Source organism: Hyla sarda, chromosome 1 (assembly GCF_029499605.1).
Source record: "Hyla sarda isolate aHylSar1 chromosome 1, aHylSar1.hap1, whole genome shotgun sequence".
Classification (NCBI taxonomy): domain Eukaryota; kingdom Metazoa; phylum Chordata; class Amphibia; order Anura; family Hylidae; genus Hyla; species Hyla sarda.
In genome coordinates, this window is record NC_079189.1 from 561,241,409 (window position 1) to 561,264,445 (window position 23,037).

The following is a 23,037-nucleotide window of genomic DNA, read 5'->3' on the forward strand; positions in this document are numbered from 1 at the left end:
TGAAGATCCCATCTGGCTGCCACTTTGGCTGCCAGGATAATACCCGGTATGGGTGAGAAGGCTTTAGTTTCAGGCTTTCAAGCCTTCCAGTTGGGACACGTCCTAATTATGATGAAATGCTTTTAGTGCGCAAATGGGACAGTCTATTTAGGTTACAGGAACCACATTGGCATGTCAGGAATACAATAGAAGCCGGAATGATTCCTCATCCTGCACAGACGTCGCCACTTTAAACTGAGATAAATGGAGATTATTGTGGATTCTCTCATTATGGATGTAGAGTACAGGTCTTAATTGTTGCATAATTATGTATTTCATGTTTTTCTGTGCGGTCTGGATCAGTCCGTGACATAGCTGGAGGCTGCGTTAACCCCTTCCTTTCTAGGAAGTAGTGTCGTAATGAGCGCCAGGCGCCAAATAAACAGTTGAAGGGATAAAAGCTTATATGGTTTGTTGTACAGATAGTTAAAGCGAATAAAAGTATGCAGGGGAAAAATGATGACAATCTGCTTCAGGTATTGAGAAGATCGATAGATTAATGGATAGATAGAGAGACAGGAGATAGATAGATAGAGAGATAGACAAAAAAAGGGGGGTAGAGCAGCACTACAATAAAGTAAACCAGTAGGGGTGCGCGTCGGTCTCTGGGACCCTGGTTCTGGATCCAATTCACAGCATAGAATAAGGGATGACCGCAGCACTCCAGTTAGTAAAAAAGGAAAAAGTGTCTTTATTCCATGAACAAAACTTGGTGCGACGTTTCGGTGTCCTCACAACACCTTTCTCAAACTGGGAGATAGATAGATATGAGATAGATAGATATGAGATAGATATGAGATATTAGATAGATAGATAGATATGAGATAGATAGATAGATAGATAGGAGATAGATAGATAGATAGATAGGAGATAGATAGATAGATAGATAGATATGAGATAGATAGATAGATAGATAGGAGATAGATAGATAGATAGATAGATATGAGATAGATAGATAGATATGAGATAGATAGATAGATATGAGATAGATAGATAAATAGATATGAGATAGATAGATATGAGATAGATAGATAAATAGATATGAGATAGATAGATATGAGATAGATAGATAGATAGATAGATATGAGATAGATAAATAGATATGAGATAGATAGATAGATAGATAGATAGATAGATATGAGATTGATAGATGGTTATGAGATAGATATGAGATAGATAGATAGATATGAGATAGATAGATAGATAGATAGATAGAAATGAGATAGATAGATGGATATGCGATAGATATGAGATAGATAGATAGATAGATACAACCAAAGAATAAATTGGCCAGCACTATTGATCCAAACTATTGTAAAAACCTGGCTTGCAGGTGCAGGCTGCTGGGCTAAATATACAGCAACAGGAGAATACAGAAGCACACTGCTAGCACAAAGATATAGATGAAACATGAGTATATAGATAAAACATGAGTATATAGATAGAACATGAAAAGCTATACAGCTGTAATGCAATAAATGAAGATATGAAACTATGAAATTATGAGGTACTTAGCTTGCAAATTTGGCGCCAAATAGCATGGACCGTCCCACCACGGTAAGGTGTGCCTTGCATGCCTGTTGTATTGTTCACACAGAGGCATATTCACAGTGTAGGGTCCGTCCCAGAATGAGGTCACCTTACCGTGGTGGGACGGTCCACGCTGTTTGGCGCCAAATTTGCAAGCTAAGTACCTCATAATTTCATAGTTTCATATCTTCATTTATTTCATTACAGCTGTATAGCTTTTCATGTTCTATCTATATACTCATGTTTTATCTATATACTCATGTTTCATCTATATCTTTGTGCTAGCAGTGTGCTGCTGTATTCTCCTGTTGCTGTATATTTAGCCCAGCAGCTTGCACCTGCAAGCCAGGTTTTTACAATAGTTTGGATCAATAGTGCTGGCCAATTTATTCTTTGGTTGTATTACACATACGGGGGAGTGGCTACCTCCATGTTGGCTCCTGCACCCCACCCACCTCTATTAGGTGTATATAAGGTGCCTTGGATGTTTCAGACCTTGCATGCCTGCTGTACTGTTCACGCAGAGGCATATTCATAGTGTAGGGTCCGTCCCAGAATGAGGTCACCTTACTGTGGTGGGACGGTCCACGCTATTTGGCGCCAAATTTGCAAGCTAAGTACCTCATAATTTCATAGTTTCATATCTTCATTTATTGCATTACAACTGTATAGCTTTTCATGTTCTATCTATATACTCATGTTCTATCTATATACTCATGTTTCATCTATATCTTTGTGCTAGCAGTGTGCTGCTGTATTCTCCTGTTGCTAGATAGATAGATATGAGATAGATAGATAGATAGATAGATATGAGATAGATAGATAGATAGATATGAGATAGATAGATAGATAGATATGAGATAGAGAGATATGAGATAGATAGATATGAGATAGATAGATATATATGAGATAGATAGATGGATATGAGATAGATAGATATGAGATAGATAGATAGATAGATATGAGATAGATAGATAGATAGATATGAGATATGAGATAGAAAATAGAACAAAGCAGCACATCCAAGTCCACAAAAGGCCAGTCAGTAGGTGCTCGCCATCACCTGAACCCTGGTCACAGATCCAATGCTTCCATATCCAACGTAAGGATTGCAGCACACAACAATTCTGGCAATTTCAGGTGAAGTTTATTCCATCCTCAGCACAACAATAACAGAGTGTAACAAGTCAACCATGTCCCACTGGCTTGAGAAAGAGGATGTGAGATTGTTGGATTGTTGCACTGAAGCTTTATTGAGAACACCTCTGAGTACATCTGACGCATTTTGGGCCGTCTTAAAGCCATAAAATGACATCCACACCTAATATAACCAAGCGCAGATTTGCACTGTGACTTATAAAAATAAGTTTAATCTCCAGATTCTACTGAAAACTCCATTAAAATCTCTGAAGAAAGTGCCAGGGAAAAAGAAGAGAAATGAAAAAAAGTTCCATCTTTGTTAGAGGCCTCGCCGTACAGTTTATCCGGATAAATTGCCATGGAAACTGAAAACAGCGACTAAATGTGCACTGACCCTTGTAAAGAAAGGCCAGCGACCGGCTATTTGCTTGAACAGTTATAAACTTTCCGTACTTTGGGCAGTGACAAAAGGAAAGCCGCAGCCACCGGGCGCAGGGAGCATCGGGGACTCTGTATGATATTCCATTATGTTCCCATAAGGAGCAAGAAGACAGACATGAACGCCAAACTCCACATGAGATGCCTGAGGAGGACAGGGGCTTCAAGCGACCTTTTGGAGTCCCGATAGATAGTCTTAGTACAGTGCTCCCTCAAGTTACAATATTAATTGGTTCTGGGACGACCATTGTATGTTGAAACCATTGTATGTTGAGACCAGAACTCAATGGAAACCTGGTAATTGGTTCTGTAGGCACCAAAATGTCATCCGGAAATAGGAAAAAGTGAGGATTAAAGATAAATAAGTAGATAACTAATATAGATAAAGCAAATCCTTACATATAAAAGTAAGAAAGATCTGCTGGGAGCTGTAAATCACTGTCTATGTCAGTGTTTCCCAAGCAGGGAGCCTCCAGCTGTTGCAAAACTACAACTCCCAGCAGGCCCGGACAGCCTTTGGCTGGGAGTTGTAGTTTTGCAACAGCTGGGGGCACCCTGCTTGGGAAACTCTGGTCTATGTAGAGGACAAAAGCTTCTTCAGGGTCCTATACAGTACAGGCAATTTCCTAAAAAAGTAACATAATGTCACCTTCACCTGGTGTCCAAAGGAGCAGGTAACCCTGGTACAGGTAAAGAGTACAGAACATGTAATACCTCCCTGTACTGTAGAGGGCGCTACCAGACACCAGTCAGTGCATACGCATAGATGGCAATTAGAGATGAGCGAACTTACAGTAAATTCAATTCGTCACGAACTTCTCGGCTCGGCAGTTGATGCCTTTTCCTGCATAAATTAGTTCAGCTTTCAGGTGCTCCCGTGGGCTGGAAAAGGTGGATACAGTCCTAGTAGACTCTCTTCTAGGACTGTATCCACCTTTTCCAGTCCACCGGAGCACCTGAAAGCTGAACTAATTCATGCAGGAAAAGTCATCAACTGCCGAGCTGAGAAGTTTGTGACGAATCGAATTTACTGTAAGTTCGCTCATCTCTAATGGCAATTAGTGTTGCTCGCGAATATTCGCAATTCGAATATTATTCGCGAATATCGCATATTCGCGAATTCGCGAATTTCGCGAATATAGCGCTATATATTCGTAATTACGAATATTCGTTTTTTTTTTTTTTTTTTTCACAGTACACATCACAGTGATCACCCCTCTCTGCTTCCAGCTTGTGTGGTGTAAAGACTTGTGTGGTGTAAAGAAGGCTGTAATACTACTGTGTGAGACTGGCGTGCGAAAATTCGCATATGCGAAAATTAACATATGCTAATTTTCGCATATGCGAATTTCCGCATATGCTAATTTTCGCATGCGCGTATTTTCGCATACGCGAAAATAAAACGAGAATATAACGAATATGCGAATATTCGCGAATATATGACGAATATTCGTCCATATATTCGCGAATATTCGCGAATTCGAATATGGCCTATGCCGCTCAACACTAATGGCAATGCATTTCTGAGCAGATCTCCCAAAAGATCCACCCAGTCTATGGGAGCAGCAATGCAGCCTGCTCGGTCCTAGCGCCGCCGGCTCGATCTCCGGCAGAAATTCTGCAGAGTAAACCTAGCCTTATGGTCATAACTATGAAGAGTGCAGAGGCCGCAGTCACACCGGGCCCTGGTGCCTAAGACGACCACAAGGCACATCTGCCCCGTAAAAGATCAGTATTATAAATCCCACATGGTAGACACGGGGCGCAGAAGTTACCAGTTCCGCCTCTGATTATGATTATGACAGTGGATGATGAGGGATCGGTAGCTTCATGGCTCTTTGAGTTACACATGAGGAGCTTAGGGTATGTTCACATTACAGAGAAAGTGTCGGCAGATAAGAACCATTTGGCTCATCTAGTCTGCCCAATAATCTGAATCCTATCAATCCTAACATTGACAAAACCTCGCACCATTGTGAAGCGCTCTGCTGTGACCACATTTTTGTATACAATATACCATGTACACACATCTAACAGATCGCAACGCACTCAACAATGGATAACAAAACAGGGACACTAAGCTATATTCTCCTCATGCACCTACACATGTAGCAAACATCAACGTGACACTCAATGCAATGAAGACCATAATGCGGCAAAATGCTAACGCGGCGGACTCACCGGGAAACCCTGTATTGTTGATTTAAAGTTTTCTGCTTCACAGTTTTCAATATACTATACAGTGGTCTCGCAACATACGATGGTAATCCCTTCCAAATGGACCATCGTTTGTTGAAACCATCGTATGTTGAGGGATCCGTGCAATGTAAAGTATAGGACAGTGGTCTACAACCTGCGGACCTCCAGATGTTGCAAAACTACAACACCCAGCATGCCCGGACAGCCAACGGCTGTCCGGGCATGCTGGGAGTTGTAGTTTTGCAACATCTGGAGGTCCGCAGGTTGAAGACCAATGGTATTGGATATTGTACTCACGTGTCCCCAATGCTCCGGACCGTCACCGCTCGTCATCGCTGCCCTTCCATCCCCCAGGGTGTCCCCAACGCTCCGGCAAGGCCTCTGCTTCCCCGGCATCCTCGCTCTCCGTGGCCGCCATCACGTCGCTATGCACGCCGCTCCTATTGGATGACGGGACGGCGTGCGCAGCAACGTGATGACGACGATGGAGAGCGCCGACGATGCAGGGGATCCCGAAGAGGACGCGCCGGAGCCCCGAGGACAGGTAAGTGATCGTCAGTGGACCACACAGGGCACCGTAAACGGCTATCCGGTGGCAGCTGAAGCAGTCTGCGCTGCCTGATTGCCGTTTATGCGATGGCCCTGACATACAAAAGCAGCGTATGTTGATGCTGCCTTCAACTCTCTGAGAGGCCATTGTATGTTGAAATGATCGTATGTCGGGGCAATCGTAGGTCGGGGGGTCACTGTATACTCCTCACTCAATTCCAAATGTATAACACTTTACCAACCCATGGTGCAATGTGAATGGTACAGCCGAGTCCCACAAAAGCAATAAAAGGCTGCTGCACTATATTTTCTTCAATAAAATTATGACTCTGGATTACCTTGTTTATGTTGCTCTTGCTGCCTGCAGTTCACTGAGGAGGAGGGGGTGTTCCCATGCTTTCCCTCATATCTCATGTGGGAACTTCCTCCCTCACTTCTGATAACTGGCTGCTCTGTGCACTGAGGTTCTATGACAGACAGAATCACATAAAGTAATATTGACTGATTTACCAGAAAGTACTATAAAGACCAGTGGTCTTCAAACTATGGCCCTCCAGCTGTTGTCAAACAACAACTCTAAGTATGTCTGGACTGCCAACGGCTCTCCGGGCATGCTGGCAGTGGCAGTTTTGGAACAGCTGGAGGGCCTCAGTTTGGAGACCACTGGCATAGACCATTGCACATGATGATCTTAAATAAAGTGGAACAGAATAGAGTATTATGGTATACACGACAGGCTTAGATACAATGCCTCAGCAGACAATGTGATACATTGCTTAGATACATTGGCGAGTATGAAACATGGTCGACTTAGCTATAATTGGCTCAGCAGGCAGTATCACTGGTACAGTAATAAGCTTAGCTACATTGGCTCACAGGTCAGTATCACACATGCTAAGCTTAGATACATTGCATTAAACTTTTTGCTTTCCCATTGCCTTCCCCACAATACCCACATATAATTATTTTCTTCTTTCTGAACCCTAAAGGGGAATTAACCCTATTTAGACCTCTATTAAACCCAATTCTTTTTTTCTTTACATATAAAGATGTACAGAACCAGCGGAGGTTCTAATACATCATCGGGGGAGGCAAACCACTTTCCTCACCCTCCATCCCCCTCCGGCATGCCGAGGTTTCTCTCTTGCTTCTATAATAAGAGTTTCAGCATAGATTTTATTCCATTTGTACGTCCAGTGCCTGTGGTGCGCGCAAAAGTGTAATTTATTTATACATAAATTGATTCTATTATTCGCGGATACAGAGGCCTCCGTCTTACAAGGAGCAATTGAGCTTTGGCCACACAAGTAGGAGCCCCAAGTATGTGATTGGTTAATAAAGTAAAAACAAAAAAATACGGATGATAACCTGGTGCCGTACTATATGAAGTCTGTTATAATAATAATACTTATTATTTAAATAAAACATACTTTTATGAATTTTATTAATGTATTGTTTATTTATTTTATTTTTTATTATTTACTTTACATTATTTATTTTGTGTGTGTGTTTTGTGTGTGTGTGTATATATACTTAAACAACACAATGTAACTCCAAGTCATTGACACTTCTGTGAAATCACACTGTCCACTCAACACTGATTGACAATCAATTTCACATGCTGTTGTGCAAATGGAACAGACAACATGTGGAAATTATAGGCAATTAGCAAGACACCTTCAATAAAGGAATGGTTATGCAGTGGTAACCACAGACCACTTCTCAGTTCCTATGCTTCCTGGCTGATGTTTTGGTCACTTTTGAATGCTGGCGGTGCTTTCACTCTAGTGGTAGCATGAGACGGAGTCTACAACCCACACAAGTGGCTCAGGTAGTGCAGCTCATTCAGGATGGTACATCAATGCGAGCTGTGGCAAGACTGTTTGCTGTGTCTGTCAGCGTAGTGTCCAGAGTATGGAGGCGCTACCAGGAGACAGGCCAGTACATCAGGAGACATGCAGGAGGCCATAGGAGGGCAACAACCCAACAGCAGGACCACTACCTCTGCCTTTGTGCAAGGAGGAGCAGGAGAAGCATTGCCAGAGCCCTGCAAAATGACCTCCTGCAGGCCACAAATGTACATGTGTCCACTCAAACGGTCAGAAACAGACTCCATGAGGGTGGTATGAGGGCCCGACATCCACAGGTGGGAGTTGTGCTTACAGCCCAACACTGTGCAAAAAGTTTGGCTCTGGCGCCCTGTGCTCTGGTGCCCTGTGCTCTTCACAGATGAAAGCAGGTTCACACTGAGCACATGTGACAGATGTGAGTCTGGAGATGCTGTGGAGAATGTTCTGCTTCCTGTAACATCCTCCAGCATGACTGGTTTGTTGGTGGGTCAGTAATGGTGTGGGGTGGCATTTCTTTGGGGGGGGGGGGGGTCGCACAGCCCTCAATGTGCTTGCCAGAGGTAGCCTGACTGCCATTAGGTACCGAGATGAGATCCTCAGACCCCTTGTGAGACCATATGCTGGTGCGGTTGGCCCTGGGTTCCTCCTAATGCAAGACACCAGTCACCTCATGTGACTGGAGTAGACAGCATGTTATAGCAAGAGGAATGCATTGATGCTATGGACTGGCCCGCCTGTTCCCCAGACCTGAATCTGATTGAGCACATCTGGGACATCATGTCTCGCTCCATCCACCAATGCCACGTTGCACCACAGACTGTCCAGGAGTTGGCGGATGCTTTAGTCCAGGTCTGGGAGGACATCCCTCAGGAGACCATCCTCCACCTCATCAGGAGCATGCCCAGGCATTGTAGGGAGGTCATACGGGCACGTGGAGGCCACACACACTACTGAGCCTCATTGTGACTTGTTTTAAGGACATTACATAAAGTTGGATCAGCCTGTAGTGCAGTTTTCCACTTTGATTTTGAGTGTGACTCCATATCCAGACCTCCATGGGTTGATAAATTTGATTTCCATTGATATTTTTTCTGTGATTTTGTTGTCAGCACATTCAACTATGTAAAGACAAAAGTACAGTGACCCCTCGACATACGATGGCCCCGACATACGATAATTTCAACATGCGATGGCCTCTCAGAGGCCATCACATGTTGAAGGCAGCATCAACATACGATGCTTTTTAATGTCGGGGCCATCGCATAAATGGCTATCTGGCAGCGCTGACTGCTTCAGCTGCCGCCGGATAACCATTTACGGTGCCCCGTGAGCTCCAGTGATGGTCACTCACCTGTCATTGGGGTTCCGGCGTGTCCTCTTCGGGATCCTCTGCATCGTCGCGCTTTCCATCGACGTCATCACGTCGCTGCACACGCCGTCCCATCATTCAATAGGAGCGGTGTGCGTAGTGACGTGATGGCGGCGACGGAGAGCGCGGATGTCGGGGAAGAAGAGGCCTTGCCGGAGCGTCGGGGACACATCGGGGACGCGGCGACAACGATGGACGGCGACATCCTGGGCAGCGGTGACGGTCCGGAGCGGCGGGGACAGGTGAGTACAACTTTCTCTAACAGTGGTCTACAACCTGCGGACCTCCAGATGTTGCCAAACTACAACACTCAGCATGCCCCATGCTGGGTGTTGTAGTTTTGAAACATCTGGAGGTCCGCAGGTTGTAGACCACTGTCCTATACTTTACATTGCACGGATCCCTCAACATACGATGGTTTCAACAAACGATGGTCCTTTTGGAACGGATTACCATCGTATATTGAGGGACCACTGTATTTCATACGATTAGTTCATTCAGATTAGGATGTGTTATCTTAGTGTTCCCTTTATATTTTTGAGCAGTATATATATATATATATATATATATATATATATATATATATATATGTATATACACATTTATATTCTCTTTTTTTCTTTTTAATTTCAATCTTTTTTTTTATTTTGTGATGTCCTTTACAACCAGGATGCCTATGGCTGTTGCAAAACTACAACTTTCAGCATGCCCATACAGTCAAAGGCTTACATAAGTGATTGCTCAGTGTTTCTCTACCAAAGTGCCTCTAGCTGTTGCAAAACTACAACTCCCAGCATGCCTGGACAGCCAAGGGTTGCTTGGGAGACACTGCATTATACCATTAAATTCCCTAAAAATAACATAAAAAACTTCATTGTAAATCGCTTTAAGAAATAAACATGGGCTTTCTTTTCTTCCTCTTCCATTTTTTTCCTTACGCGGGACCTTTAAAAGCATTAAAAAGCATCAATTCCGTATTAAATAAATCTCATTAGGCAATGACAACGAACATCCTTCTTATAATAAATGCGCCATCAATTAATTTCTCCTTTGCATAATAAATTGACCATAAATTATAAAAGACAGGCCATAACTGCCGATGACCTTTACGTTGCTTAAGTTTTCTCATGCACGTCAAACAAATGCTGGTTAAAAAAAAAATTAAAAAAATTAAATAAATAAAAAATTGTCAAGGAGCCAAAAAAAAAAAAAAAAAAATTATTATTAATCGATTTAGAAGAACCATGAGCGACAGAGGAAGATTTTATTGGCCTTGTCCTGAATATTCATATCATCCTCTACTAGAGTTAATGAACTAAAAAATGGTCAACCCAAGTGCCGGCAGATACGATGAAGTGGAATCCGGATGGAAACAGTCAGAAGAGAAAACTACAGATTCTTAAGATTCTTATCTTTATCAAATATCTTTGATATAAATCTATCTGTGCGTGTGCCTTTTTTTCAGTATTTTCTATTATCGAGCTACACTCAGTTAGTATTAAGCCTGTTAAGGCTGTATTTGTGTGAGGGGTGTAAGTATTGAACACCCCTCCACCTCTAGGGGGAGTTTACAGGACTTAGTGCAGGAGGGCGTGAGTATATAACGCCCCCTGTACTCTTAGGAGGGGCGTATGTGGCGTTTTGCGGAAGACACTGCATCCACCGTTTGAATCTCCCACCACTTTTGGAGCTCCGGCAGCCGCACACTGCACTGGAGCTTCGCTGTGTCTGAATTAATGTTAGGTGTCGGGCGTCTCTTTTAGCCTGCTCGCTGCCTCATAGTGGGATGCTGGGGCACCCGTATTCTGCATGGTAAAGTATCCGCGTTGCATCTGCTTTGGACTGGTAAGTGACGTTTTGCGGATCCAACCTTACAGCCGGAGCATTCACAGCGAGACACCGGAGACCCCTGATTGTTGTGCACATCCTCCCGTTTCTAGGGAGCAGCACGTTTTCCGGCGAGTCCCCGGTGACCCGACACGATCATCCAGGCATATATAACGGCATTTGAGTTGGCCACAGAGCTTAGATGGTGCTATTGGGGTATATGGATAACTTTTCAGAGTACAGAGCCTGGCTGTAGGATGTAGGGGGGCCTGTAGAAGTAAGTAACTAACGGTGCTGCGTGACTCATGATGCCAGGAGAGCAATTAACTACGGTAGCATGAACGCTGTCACTTCTGTCATATATGCTAAGAGCAATGTCCCGTTACGTCCTTTATCTTTGTTCCATAGGTGCATCTCCAAGATAGGTGCTGGTCATGTAACCAGCTAAAAACGGCATTCTGATGTATACTGTGCTGTAGTGTGCCAATTTAAGTCAATGGCCCAAAGCAGTGCATCTTGACTGTATGTGGAGTACTGCATTACAGTATGTTTAATGTTGGAATGGCATAGTGTGGTAGGAAACAGCTCATGCACAATCGATCCATTACGCTCATGCAGATCAAGATAGCCACTTTAGGGCACATTTCACACACATTTTCTGACACATACCACAAACAATGTCCAATACAAGATACATTTTGTTAATTACTGTTTACACACATATGGCATGGCTTTCATACTGTTTAATAAGCTCATGGCATTTATACTGTTAATATGTTCATGGCATTTATTCTGTTCATACGCTCATGACTTTTTATACTGTTCATACGCTCATGGCATTTATACTGTTCATACACTCATGGCGTTTATAATGTTCATACGCTCATGGCATTTATACTGTTCGTACGCTCATGGCATTTATACTGTTCATACGCCCATGGCTTTTATACTGTTCATACGCTTATGGCATTTATACTGTTCATACGCCCATGGCTTTTATACTGTTCATACGCTTATGGCATTCATACTGTTTCATACCCCCATGGCTTTTATACTGTTCATGCACTCATGGTATTTATAGTGGCCATACGCTCATGGCATTACATATGTTCATAGCATTTACACTACCAATATGATAATGGATTTTATACTGTTCATACACTCATGGCATTTATTTCGGTCATACGCTCATGGCATTTACATACATTCATGGTATTATCACTACGTTCATTATGCATACAGTACATACGCTATTAGCATTTTTATGGTCATACGCTCATGGTGTGCATACTGTTCATATGCTCATTGTATTTATACTGTTCATATGCTAATGATATTTATACTGATCATATGCTAACATACAGATCAGAATATAAAGAGGTACACCCAACTAAATAATTGCTTCTATAATTATTTTTTTTTATGGGTAAGATGTTGACTTCTGAAAAAGAATACCTAGTTACATACCTATAGGTGCCACTGAAGAGACAGTTTTCTTTCTTCTGGGTGAGAGCTAATTTGCATACTGCTTTCCCAAGAGGCATTGCCTGCTTTGGTATAGCATCCATATAGGCAGACCATGCAACTGCTATGAGGCCTGTGGGACAAGGAAGCCCAACTGCGGTTGTATGGTCTGCCTGTACAATCTCAAACCTCCCCTCTTCCCACACTATGGTGTCCGCGCAGCAGAACTCACTCTAAAGGGACCGGAGTGCAGCTTGATCCAGCAACCTATTGGCAATCCATTACCAGGCACCCGAAGTCAGAGCGCAGTGATCTCTGACTCTGGGTTCCTGGCAGGGGATTGCCAATGCATCATTTTGGTGACTCTGCATGTGCTGTTCTTCCTCCCTATCTCCTCTTTTCCTTAGCTTGGGCTTTTCCTAGCTGGACATGCACAGTCACCTCTGTAGCCTGAAGCTTTCCTCTTCATTACTTAAGACATCTAAGGCTGGGTTCACATATGTCGGGCATCCAGCATAGGTGAACTCAGCCTAGATCTCGATGCAACTGATGGCACAACTGATGACAAGTTGTCATCAGTTGTATAGCATCTGCGTCCATTGTTTCTAGATAGCAGACAGAGGAATGCAGCAAGCTGTGTTCCCCTGCCCGGTGCCTTTCAGCGTGTCCAACCATCTGGCATCAAAATTGAGATGCTGGATAATTGTGAACTGTCCCATTGAAATGAAAGGGATCAGTTCTAGCATCAGTTTCCTTCCGCTGCACACCAGAGGGAAACTATGTCGGACGCCTGATATATGTGAACCCAGCCTTATATCTCTTCCAATAGAGATGAGCTGGGTGGCTTCCATGCTACTGTACACATCTAGAGTTATACACCTGAGTTATGGACCCTCAGCTTTGTCTACAATTATTTTCTGCAAGTTGTATACTTGAACTGCGGTCACACTTTATTTCTGGAATAATCCAGGAAAACAATTGCCTTCCGTGTGAAGATGTCATCTGGAGGTTGGGGTATTGTTTAATGAAAAACAACGTCATGAATTAACATGTTTTTTCTTACAAAAGTCCAAGTTGCTGAAACCTCTTTTGATACGTTACTAGTTTGTGTATACTGATTTCAATAGGACCAGCTGGGGGTAAGTGTAGGGACAAGGTTTATGGGGACACCTTTTTGTGGACGAGTGCACCTCTAGAGGGTTCGGTGCTGGTGCAGCACTATCCAATGGATAGGGGTTAAGATGTCTGATCGCGGGGGACCTCCGTGATCTCTGTGTTTAGAATGCTAGGTGCAGGCAGTGGGGTTGTGATGTCACAGCCACGCTCCTCATTACATCATGCCACGCCCCCTCAATGAAAGTCTACGGGAGGGGGTGTGGCGGCTGCCACACCCCTTCTCATAGACTTGCATTGAGGGGGTGTGGCATGACATAATGATGGGCGTGGCTGTGACATCACGGCCCCGCCACCAGCTCGAAAGTTCGGAACAAAATGTTCTGAATGTTGGGGCAGCGGAGAACCCCTTTAAATAGGGATGCGAGTCATAAAGGACTGTGATCTGCCGTACATCTACAAGGCATAAAAACATACCCTACAGTTCATTATTGGACCCATTAATGATGCATGATCGAAATTGGAATGAAGTAGGGGGACAGGGGGGGATTCTGGAAATTAGGAAACCTCCTATAAGTTCGCTTATGGACGCAGATCTTTCTTATTTAGTTGTCAACCTGAAAAGAAACAGTAGTGGAGACCATAAATCAGTAATGGAGACCATGTTGACTACACAACACCTTTTCCACAAATGGCCAAAGAGGACACCTCAATAACTCACATTTACTATTTTTTCTCGAGTTAGACTTCTTCCCTTTAATAACTCCATGCGAGACATTAGACATGCTTCTTATCACCATGCATAAAAGTAATGTACGCCTTTCCTACCCATGAATCACTTCACAATAACTCGCTCCTATTACCGTGTGCATTACACAACCCTAGAGGCGATATACATCATTAAACGTTGGTGTACGAATTGTGTTGGAAGTTAATAAAACTTGTTTCTTGTACAATTGTAAGAAATTGGAAAACTGTAGAGAAAGGAGAAAGAGGAAAGACTCGTAGGCAACCTTGTGCAGGTAATAACTGCATGATACCCCCGGGAACCTTTACCAGGCCATGTTGTCATTATTCTTCCTGATTAATAGGCTGCCTGATGCTACTTGGAGCCAACGGCCATAGAGAATGGCGCGCATGGAGGAAATAGTGAAGAAGAGTGTCGGCGGCTGGTGCGTGAATATATACTGGGAGACAATAAGAAAATAAATGATTAAATTTTAAATGGGGGCTCGTAGAGGAAGATTTATCTGGGAGGGAAGCCAAATATCCCAGATAATATGAAATGAATCTTCTTCAACTCAAAGACATTAATAATGGGACACTGTCAGATAATTCTAATTTATTTCCATGCTAGGTAGGTCAGAAATTGGGGAACAGATGTTACTCATGCAGCTGCTTCTATTAAATGCTTTATTATGAGTGGAATATGATTTTTGCGATGGAGAAAATTAACAGTGTTGTCTCGGTGAGACTTTATTGCCGAACTCGACTCATAACTGACTCTGGCTCCCAAACCTCATGGCAAAACAACGGTCTTTGGACTATGGACTGTAAACACAGAAGTGAGTGGAATTTTGATTCTGCAAAAAAAAGGTATCCGAAGCACCTAGAATCTTCTCAAACTTGGCACCCCAAAGGTATGAAAGCAACAAAACAATGTCGGCTGACCTGAAGTAGGCTGAAAAGTTGAAGCTAAACCATTGTCCTGTTTTACACCTGACGAGAAATTAAATGTAAATTTTTGAAGTTCCCTGGAGCTTTAAAAATACTATGGGGAAGTCAGTACAGGGCATAAGTGTCTGATTGAGGGGGGTCCCACCGTTGGTATCCTCTGTGATCTCCTGTACGGGGCCTCAGAGCGTTCTGTCCTCCACCCTTAGAGACAAGTGGGAATGATGGCAAGCACAGCCAATCACCAACTAAGATGGGGATCCCATCTAAGCTAGTGATTGGCTGAGCAGGTAATGTCACCAGCGGTCCGTGACCGTGACGTCATGAGCCTCCACCCCGCATCACTAGCCATCCGGCACTGAGCGAAGTTTGATCTGTGCACAAGATGTCTGGGGTGCCGCAGCCGAGATCATGGGGGTCCCCAGGTGCGGGACACCCGCGATCAGGCATCTTATCCCCTATCCTTATGATAGGGGATAAGATGTCTAGGGGTGGAGTACCCTTTTAAGGCTGCTTAAAGAGAATAATAATTATTTTTATAGTGCCAGCATATTCCACTACACTGTACACTCAAGTTAGCCCCATCCTCAGTGGGGCTCGCAATCTAAATTCACCTATTAGTATGTTTTGGTGTGGAGGAAACTGACACAAACGCAGGGAGAACATACAAACTTTTTGCAAACATTGTCCTTGGAGGGATTTTAACCCTGGACTCCAGTGACGATGACAGTGCTAACCACTGAGCTGCTTTGCTGTGGTTATATGAAGGAATGTCACAGGCTGCTTTCTCATGATCGGGGGGGGGGGGGGGGGGGGTTGGGTCCCCACAGGTTGGAACCCCCCAAAACAGCTTAATATCCCCTATCCTGTGGAATTAGGATAACCTTTGAAGATGGGAATACCACTTAAATCTTCAGAAGAACACATCTTAATATCAATTGATCTATTTGTGCATGGTAAGTCCAGTGGTTAGCACTGTTGCCTCACAGCACTGCGGGCTTAGGTTCGAATCCCACCAAGGACAACATCTGCAAATAGTTTGGCAGTATATATAAAGTCATTGAGTATATATGAACTTACTACCATGTGACCCTTTCAGAATTCAAATAGACATAGATAATAATGTAGTGTAGTTAGCACTGTTGCCTTGCTGTGATGGAGTCCTACGTTCAAATTCCACCAAGGAAATTATCTGCAAAGAGTTTGTATGTTATTCCTGTGTTTGTGCTGTTTCCTTACACACTAATTGTGAGCCCTAATGGGGATAGGGACAAATTTGAGTGTACAGCGCTTCCACATCTTTGTGCCTTATATAAATAAAGAATTGTTCTTGTTTCACCAAGCAACACCAATTTAGTCCCACCAAAGGTTATAATTTCAAATACCTTTAATAATCTGTTTTCATAGGACTCAATTGGGTCAAGAAAGTGGATAATCCGGTGGGATTTTTAAATCATCTTTATTCTAAATGATTTCTTTAAAGGTGACTCCATTGAAAGATATACTTCAGTTCAAGGTTTGTACAATGTCATTAAGAAAAAGTAAAAAAAATAAATAAAGTAGGACTCTACGACTTTATATAACAAGGGTTAACTGTTAAAGTGATAGTGTCACCTATGAATTCTTTGATGGATGGCGAGCGAAGTGCCGGATGTGAGAAAGTGAATATTTCTTTGCAATAATGACCACCAGATGGTATGGAGTCATTGATGCAAATTAAAAAATGCATGAAAAATGCCAGGAAAACAGAGGAAGACAAAACCTGGAGCGCATTCTGTCTATAAATCTTTTTCCTTGACTACAACACAGTCACTTATAATGGGAATTAAATTATTAACAGACACTGCAAGGGGAATACAAATGCTAAAAGTATGCCGTCTTCTAAACTAGTTCCAGTGTTAAGTTGGGGAGGTTGACTTGGGGAACGACATTTGCAAATGAGGTTGGCGGAAAGAAAGATAAAGCGGCTTTCTAGGGCTAGAAGACACCTGTAGAATGTAGGTTAGGTTGAAAAATGACTCTTGATACCGATTGCGGAGAAACGTGTGGCTGTTTTCTACGTCCTAAATGGAAAATAATAGGGTAGAAGAGGAAATTACACCAGAAGGACAATTTATTATCTAGAACATTGTGCCACCTTCAGAGATCAGTACAACCCAACAGGACCATGTACTTGGCGCATACTGGGACAACGCCAGAAGAAGACAAACAACAAAAGAAATAATACACCAAACTAACTGACAAAACAATAAGTATTGATTCCATGATGGGTAAATTAATTCGGCACAAATTGGATTTAGTTCAAATGTCTATATTAATTTGGATTGGTTAGAATTTAAACTTTTTTTGGGATTTGTTTGGGATTTGTTTCATCTCTGCTACCACGCATGGAGTCTCTGCTCCTATAGGTATTTTGCATAGGCAACTGGGGCACCTTTGAATACAAATTGAGATATAAATCTGAAATGAATCTGACAAATTCACCAATCAAATCTCAGGAGATTCATTCATCTCTAATAGAATCCAATGACAATTCGTCCTTAAAGGGGTACTCCGCTGGAAACCTTTTTTTTTTTTTTTTTTTTTTTTTAAATCAACTGGTGCCAGAAAGTTACACAGATTTGTAAATTACTTCTATAAAAAAAAAAAAAAATCTTCATCCTTCTAGTACTTATTAGCTGCTGAATACTACAGAGGAAATTATTTTCTTTTTGGAACACAAAGCTCTCTGCTGAATCACGAGCACAGTGCTCTCTGCTGACATCTCTGTCCATTTTAGGAACTGTTCAGAGTAGGAGAATATCCCCATAGCAAACATATGCTGCTCTGGACAGTTCCTAAAACAGACACAGATGTCAGCAGAGAGCACTGTGCTTGTGATGTCAGCAGAGAGCTCTGTGTTCCAAAAAAAAAGAAAATAATTTCCTCTGTAGTATTCAGCAGATAATAAGTACTGGAAGGATTAAAAAATTTTAATAGAAGTAATTTACAAATCCGCTTAACTTTCTGGCATCAGTTGATTAAAAAAAAAAAAAAAAAAAAGTTTTCCACCGGAGTACCCCTTTAAAGTTGTTAACTCAAGACCACTGGTTTCAAAACTGTGGACCTCCAGATGTTGCAAAACTTCAACTTCAAGCATGACCGGAAAGCCAATGGTTGTCCGAGTATGCTGGGAGTGGAAGTTTTGCAACATCTGGAGGTCCACAGTTTTAAACCCACTGCCCTAGATCATAACTAAGCTGGCCAAAGAATAGATAGCTATTAAGCATACACCCTTCCCAATCCCACATACACATGCTGGCTCGGTATATAGTATATAGGATATTACCATCCAACAAACCAGACATTCTTTCCCCATATCTGTCATTCTGGAGCAGCTAGGACCCTGCTATACTCATCAGATGGTCTTATAGACATTGGCAGGTTGGATTACCATTACCCTAAGATTAAGAGGATGCAATTTAAGAGAATGCTAATGTTAATGTAAAAGCTTTGACATGAAGGGCGTCAAGATGTTTTCCTCCGAATGTTGTCAGGCTATTACTCAACCGAAGCTAGAACGTAGACCCAGTAATACATAATATACAACTGCACCATAATATACAACAGCCATCACACCCCCTCCCATAGACTTGCATTGAGGGGTTATGGCCGTGACATCACGAGCCTACACCCTGCATGGCCAGTCATCCGGCACTGAGCGAATTTCACTCCGTGCTCCAGATGTCTGGGGTGTTGTAGCCGGGATCGCGGGGATCCCTTTGGATAGGGGATATGATATCTAGGGGCGGAGTACCCCTTTAAGAAGAATACATGTCTCTTCACCCCATTAAGGACCCATTTTCACCTTAAGGACTCAAAACAATCTTCATTTTTGCACTTTCGTTTTTTCCTCCTCATCTTCTAAAAATCATAACGTGTACAATTTTGCACCTACAGACCCATATAAGGGCTTGTTTTTTGCGTCACCAATTGTACTTTGTAATGACAATACTTAGTTTATAACCTAATCTGTGGCGGAAAAAAAATATATTTATAGCGTGAAATGAAACGAAAAAACGCCATTTTGTGAATTTGTTAGGGCTTCCGTTTCCACGCAGTGCACTTTTCGGTAAAAATGGCACATTATCTTTATCCTGTATGTCCATACGGTTACAGGGATACCCAATTCATGTAGGTTTTATTTATTTTACTACTTTAAAAAAATTATAACTACATGCACCAAAATTAGTGTGTTTAAAATTGTCATCTCCTGACCCCTATAACTTTAAAATTTTTCCGCCTATGGGGCTATATGAGGGCTCATTTTTTGTGCCGTAGTCTGTAGTTTTTATTGTTACTATTTTTGTTTTCATTGGACTTTTTGATCGATTTTTATTAATATTTTTATGGTATTTTTTTTTTACGTGTACGCCATTGACCGTGCGGTTTAGCTAACCTTATATTTTAATAGTTCGGACATTTACGCATGCGGCGGTACCACATATGATTATTATTTTTATATTTTTTTACATTATTTTACTTAAAAAAATAGGAAAAAGGGGGTGATTTACATTTTTTATTAGGAGGAGACTTATTCACATTTATTCTCTTGTTTTGTTTTTTGCCACTTTTAACTTTTTTTTTTTTTTAGCCCCCTTAGGGCTCTATACAATTCAATCTTTTGATTGCATACACTGTTCAATGCTATGTCATATCATGGAGCAGCAGATCGCCGATTGTGGCGTCTAAAGGGTTAATACTGGGCATCGACCCGATCGGTATTGCCCGGCATTAGCCGTGGGTCCTGTCTGCCCAAAGCAACCGGAACCCACGGGGTTTAACCGGTTCTCCGCTCGTGAGAATGGTTTAAACCCTGTTAGCGGGATCAGGGCGTACCTTAAGGGGTTAAAAAAGCCATGAACCACCCAAGTACCAGTAAGATGCTTATACTCCACTGGAAAACATTAAAACATTTTTTTTTTTAACAACTGGTGCCAGAAAGTTAAACAAATTTGTAAATTACTTCTATTTAAAATTGTAAGCCTTCAAGTACTTATCAGCTGCTGTATACAACAGAGGCAGTCCTTTATTTTTTGAATTTCCTTTCTGTCTGACCACAGTGCTCTCTGCTGACACATCTGTCCATTTTAGGAACTGTCCATAGTAGTAGCAAATCCCCATAGCTAACCTATCCTGCTCTGAACAGTTCCTAAACTGGACAGAGTTGTCAGCAGAGAGCTTTTGGTCAGACAAAAAGGAAATTCAAAAAGAAAAGAACTTCTTCTGGAGCATACAGCAGTACTGGAAGGATTAAGATTGTTTAATAGAAGTAATTTACAAATCTGTTTAACGTTCTCCCACCAGTTGATAAAAAAAAAATGTTTTCCAGTGGAGTGCCCCTTTAAAGAGAGATGCTCAAGATGACAAATGCCGTCCAGTTAGACATTATAGAGAGGAGGATTTCCTGCTTTATCCCATCTTCTAAGTGACAGAACAGGGAGCTTATGGTATGTCCATACAATATTGATGGTCATAAGTCATTGTGGTCATAGCTTGCAGCCAATCACAAGTTTAATAGATAGTTATTTCCTATGTCCACCCTATGCATGGTCGGATTGACCAAGCTGGTATCAGTCTACCCTACATCAATCTCAAAAGCCACCTTAAATTAGAAAGGGTGTCACATTCCGGACTTTCCCTCTTTCTGAGAGTTGTTGTTATGTCCATACAATACTTTGATGTTCTTTAGTCATGATGGTGGTCATAGCTAGCAGACAGTCACAAGTTTAGTACATAGTTGTTTCTCCTGTCCAATCCATGCATGGTTGGATTGGCCAAGTTAGTATCAGTCTACTCGAAATCTATATCGAAAGCCACCATTTTGAATATGACATAAAGAAATTCAATTGAAAAGGATGCCATGTTCCAGATTGATGGTCATTAGTCATGGTGGTGGTCATAGCTACCAGACAAACACACGTTTAGTAAATAGTTATTTCTTCTGTCCACTCCATGCATGGTCGGATTGAGAAAGCCAGTAATAGTCTTATCTACCCCCATCGCGAAAGGCAACATTTTGAATATACCAACGGGAAACTGAATAGGAAACAGTGTCCCTTTCCGGACTTTTCACTCTCTCTACTTCCATATCTACATTGATAGCTACGCATTTGTCTGTAGATATTTCTTTTCCTGGAAATTCATGTTTGTACCGGAGATATGAAGCAGTCGTAAGGGTAGAAGTGGAGATATAAGCAGGCTGGGTGGATGGGGACATGCTGTGACAGAACGTCAGTAGACTGTGAGCAGTTCATAGATCAGGACTTGATCACACATGTTGTATTTAAGACACGTCTGGCAGAGTCTCCGGGATGAAGCTGTCAGTACTAATTCGCTGAGTGAACGCTTCATTGATGGGGAGGGTTCTGTGGCTGTTTTGAAAATAAAAATAAAGCTCTGAGGAAAACTTAGAAAACTTAATAGGACTTTAAAAACAACAGGAGCCCAGAGGATTGCAGATGGTTCCTCGGGCCGGAGGACAAAGTAAACAATGATTTTATAGGCAACCATGTTGCCCGGGGAGGACGCCTCAAAAGAGACGTTCACACATTCTGTGTCCAACAACATCATTAGGAGACCCGGTGGGAGTTGTGTGCTCTGCTCTACAAGTCTTATTGGAGAGAAGAAGAGGAAGAAAAGACAGAACTGATCTCCGAAATGAACTTGAGATGGAGATCAAGGCATCTCATGAAGGTTGTGACCAACATTTGTGACCAACCGAGATCCCCTATGAAGATGTGTTATTACAGGAAGATAAAGTAGCATTATGTATAAAATAATAGTGTCAGAGATTAAAGATATGTAAAATAATTTGTTGAATGTTGGGGGTTGTAGTGTTCTATGTATAGAGTATAATTGAATTGTATTATGGTCATGTTGGGAGTTGTAGTGTTCTATGTATAGAGTATAATGGCATTGTATTATGGCCATGTTGGGAGTTGTAGTGTTCTGTGTATAGAGTATAATAGAAGTGTATTATGGTCATGTTGGGGGTTGTAGTTCTCTATGTATAAAGTACAATATGATTATATTATGGTCATGTTGGGGGTTGTAATGCTCTATGTATAGAGAATAATAGAATTATATTATGGTCATGTTGGGGGTTGTAATGCTCTATGTATAGAGAATAATAGAATTATATTATGGTCATGTTGGGAGTTGTAATGCTCTGTATATAGAGTATAATAGAATTATATTATGGTCATGTTGGGGGTTATAGTGATCTATATATAGAGTATAATAGAAATGTATTATGGTCATGTTGGGGGTTATAGTGTTCTACGTATATAGAATAATAGAATTGTATTCTGGTCATGTCCAGTGGTCGGCCATGTTGGGGGTTGTAGTGTTCTATGTATAGAGTATAACAGAATTGCATTATGGTCACACCTAGTAATTGGTCCTGTTGGGGGTTGTTATGTTCTATGTGAAGAGTATAATAGAATTGTATTCTGGTCATGTCCTTGGGTCAGATCACATTAGGGGTTGTAGTGCTTTATAAAAGGATATAATAGAATTGTATTATGTATTATTGTATTCTATCTATGTCCAGTGGTCAGTCACACTGGGAGGTATAGAGTCCTATGTATAGAGAATAATAGAATTGTGTTATTGTAATGTTCAGAGGTCAGTCATGTTGGAGGTTGTAGTGATCTATGTCTATAGTATAATAGAATTGTATTATGGTCATGTCTATTGGTCAGATCACATTGGGGATTGTAGTGTTTTATATAAAGAATATAATAGAATTTTATTAGTTAGGTCCAATGGTCAGGTCATGCTGGGAGGTATAGAGTATAATAG

At 41.8% G+C, this 23,037-nt stretch overlaps 1 protein-coding gene and 1 long non-coding RNA gene across 18 annotated transcripts in view; one reads left to right on the forward strand and one right to left on the reverse strand.

Annotated features, from left to right (window-relative positions):
* The window catches only part of CELF4 (CUGBP Elav-like family member 4), a 1,140,249-nt gene that overhangs the window by 368,314 nt on the left and 748,898 nt on the right, over positions 1 to 23,037 (reverse strand). The gene's annotated exons all lie outside the window — the stretch shown is intronic.
* Positions 1 to 23,037, forward strand: part of LOC130293828 (uncharacterized) — a 53,564-nt gene that overhangs the window by 1,130 nt on the left and 29,397 nt on the right. The gene's annotated exons all lie outside the window — the stretch shown is intronic.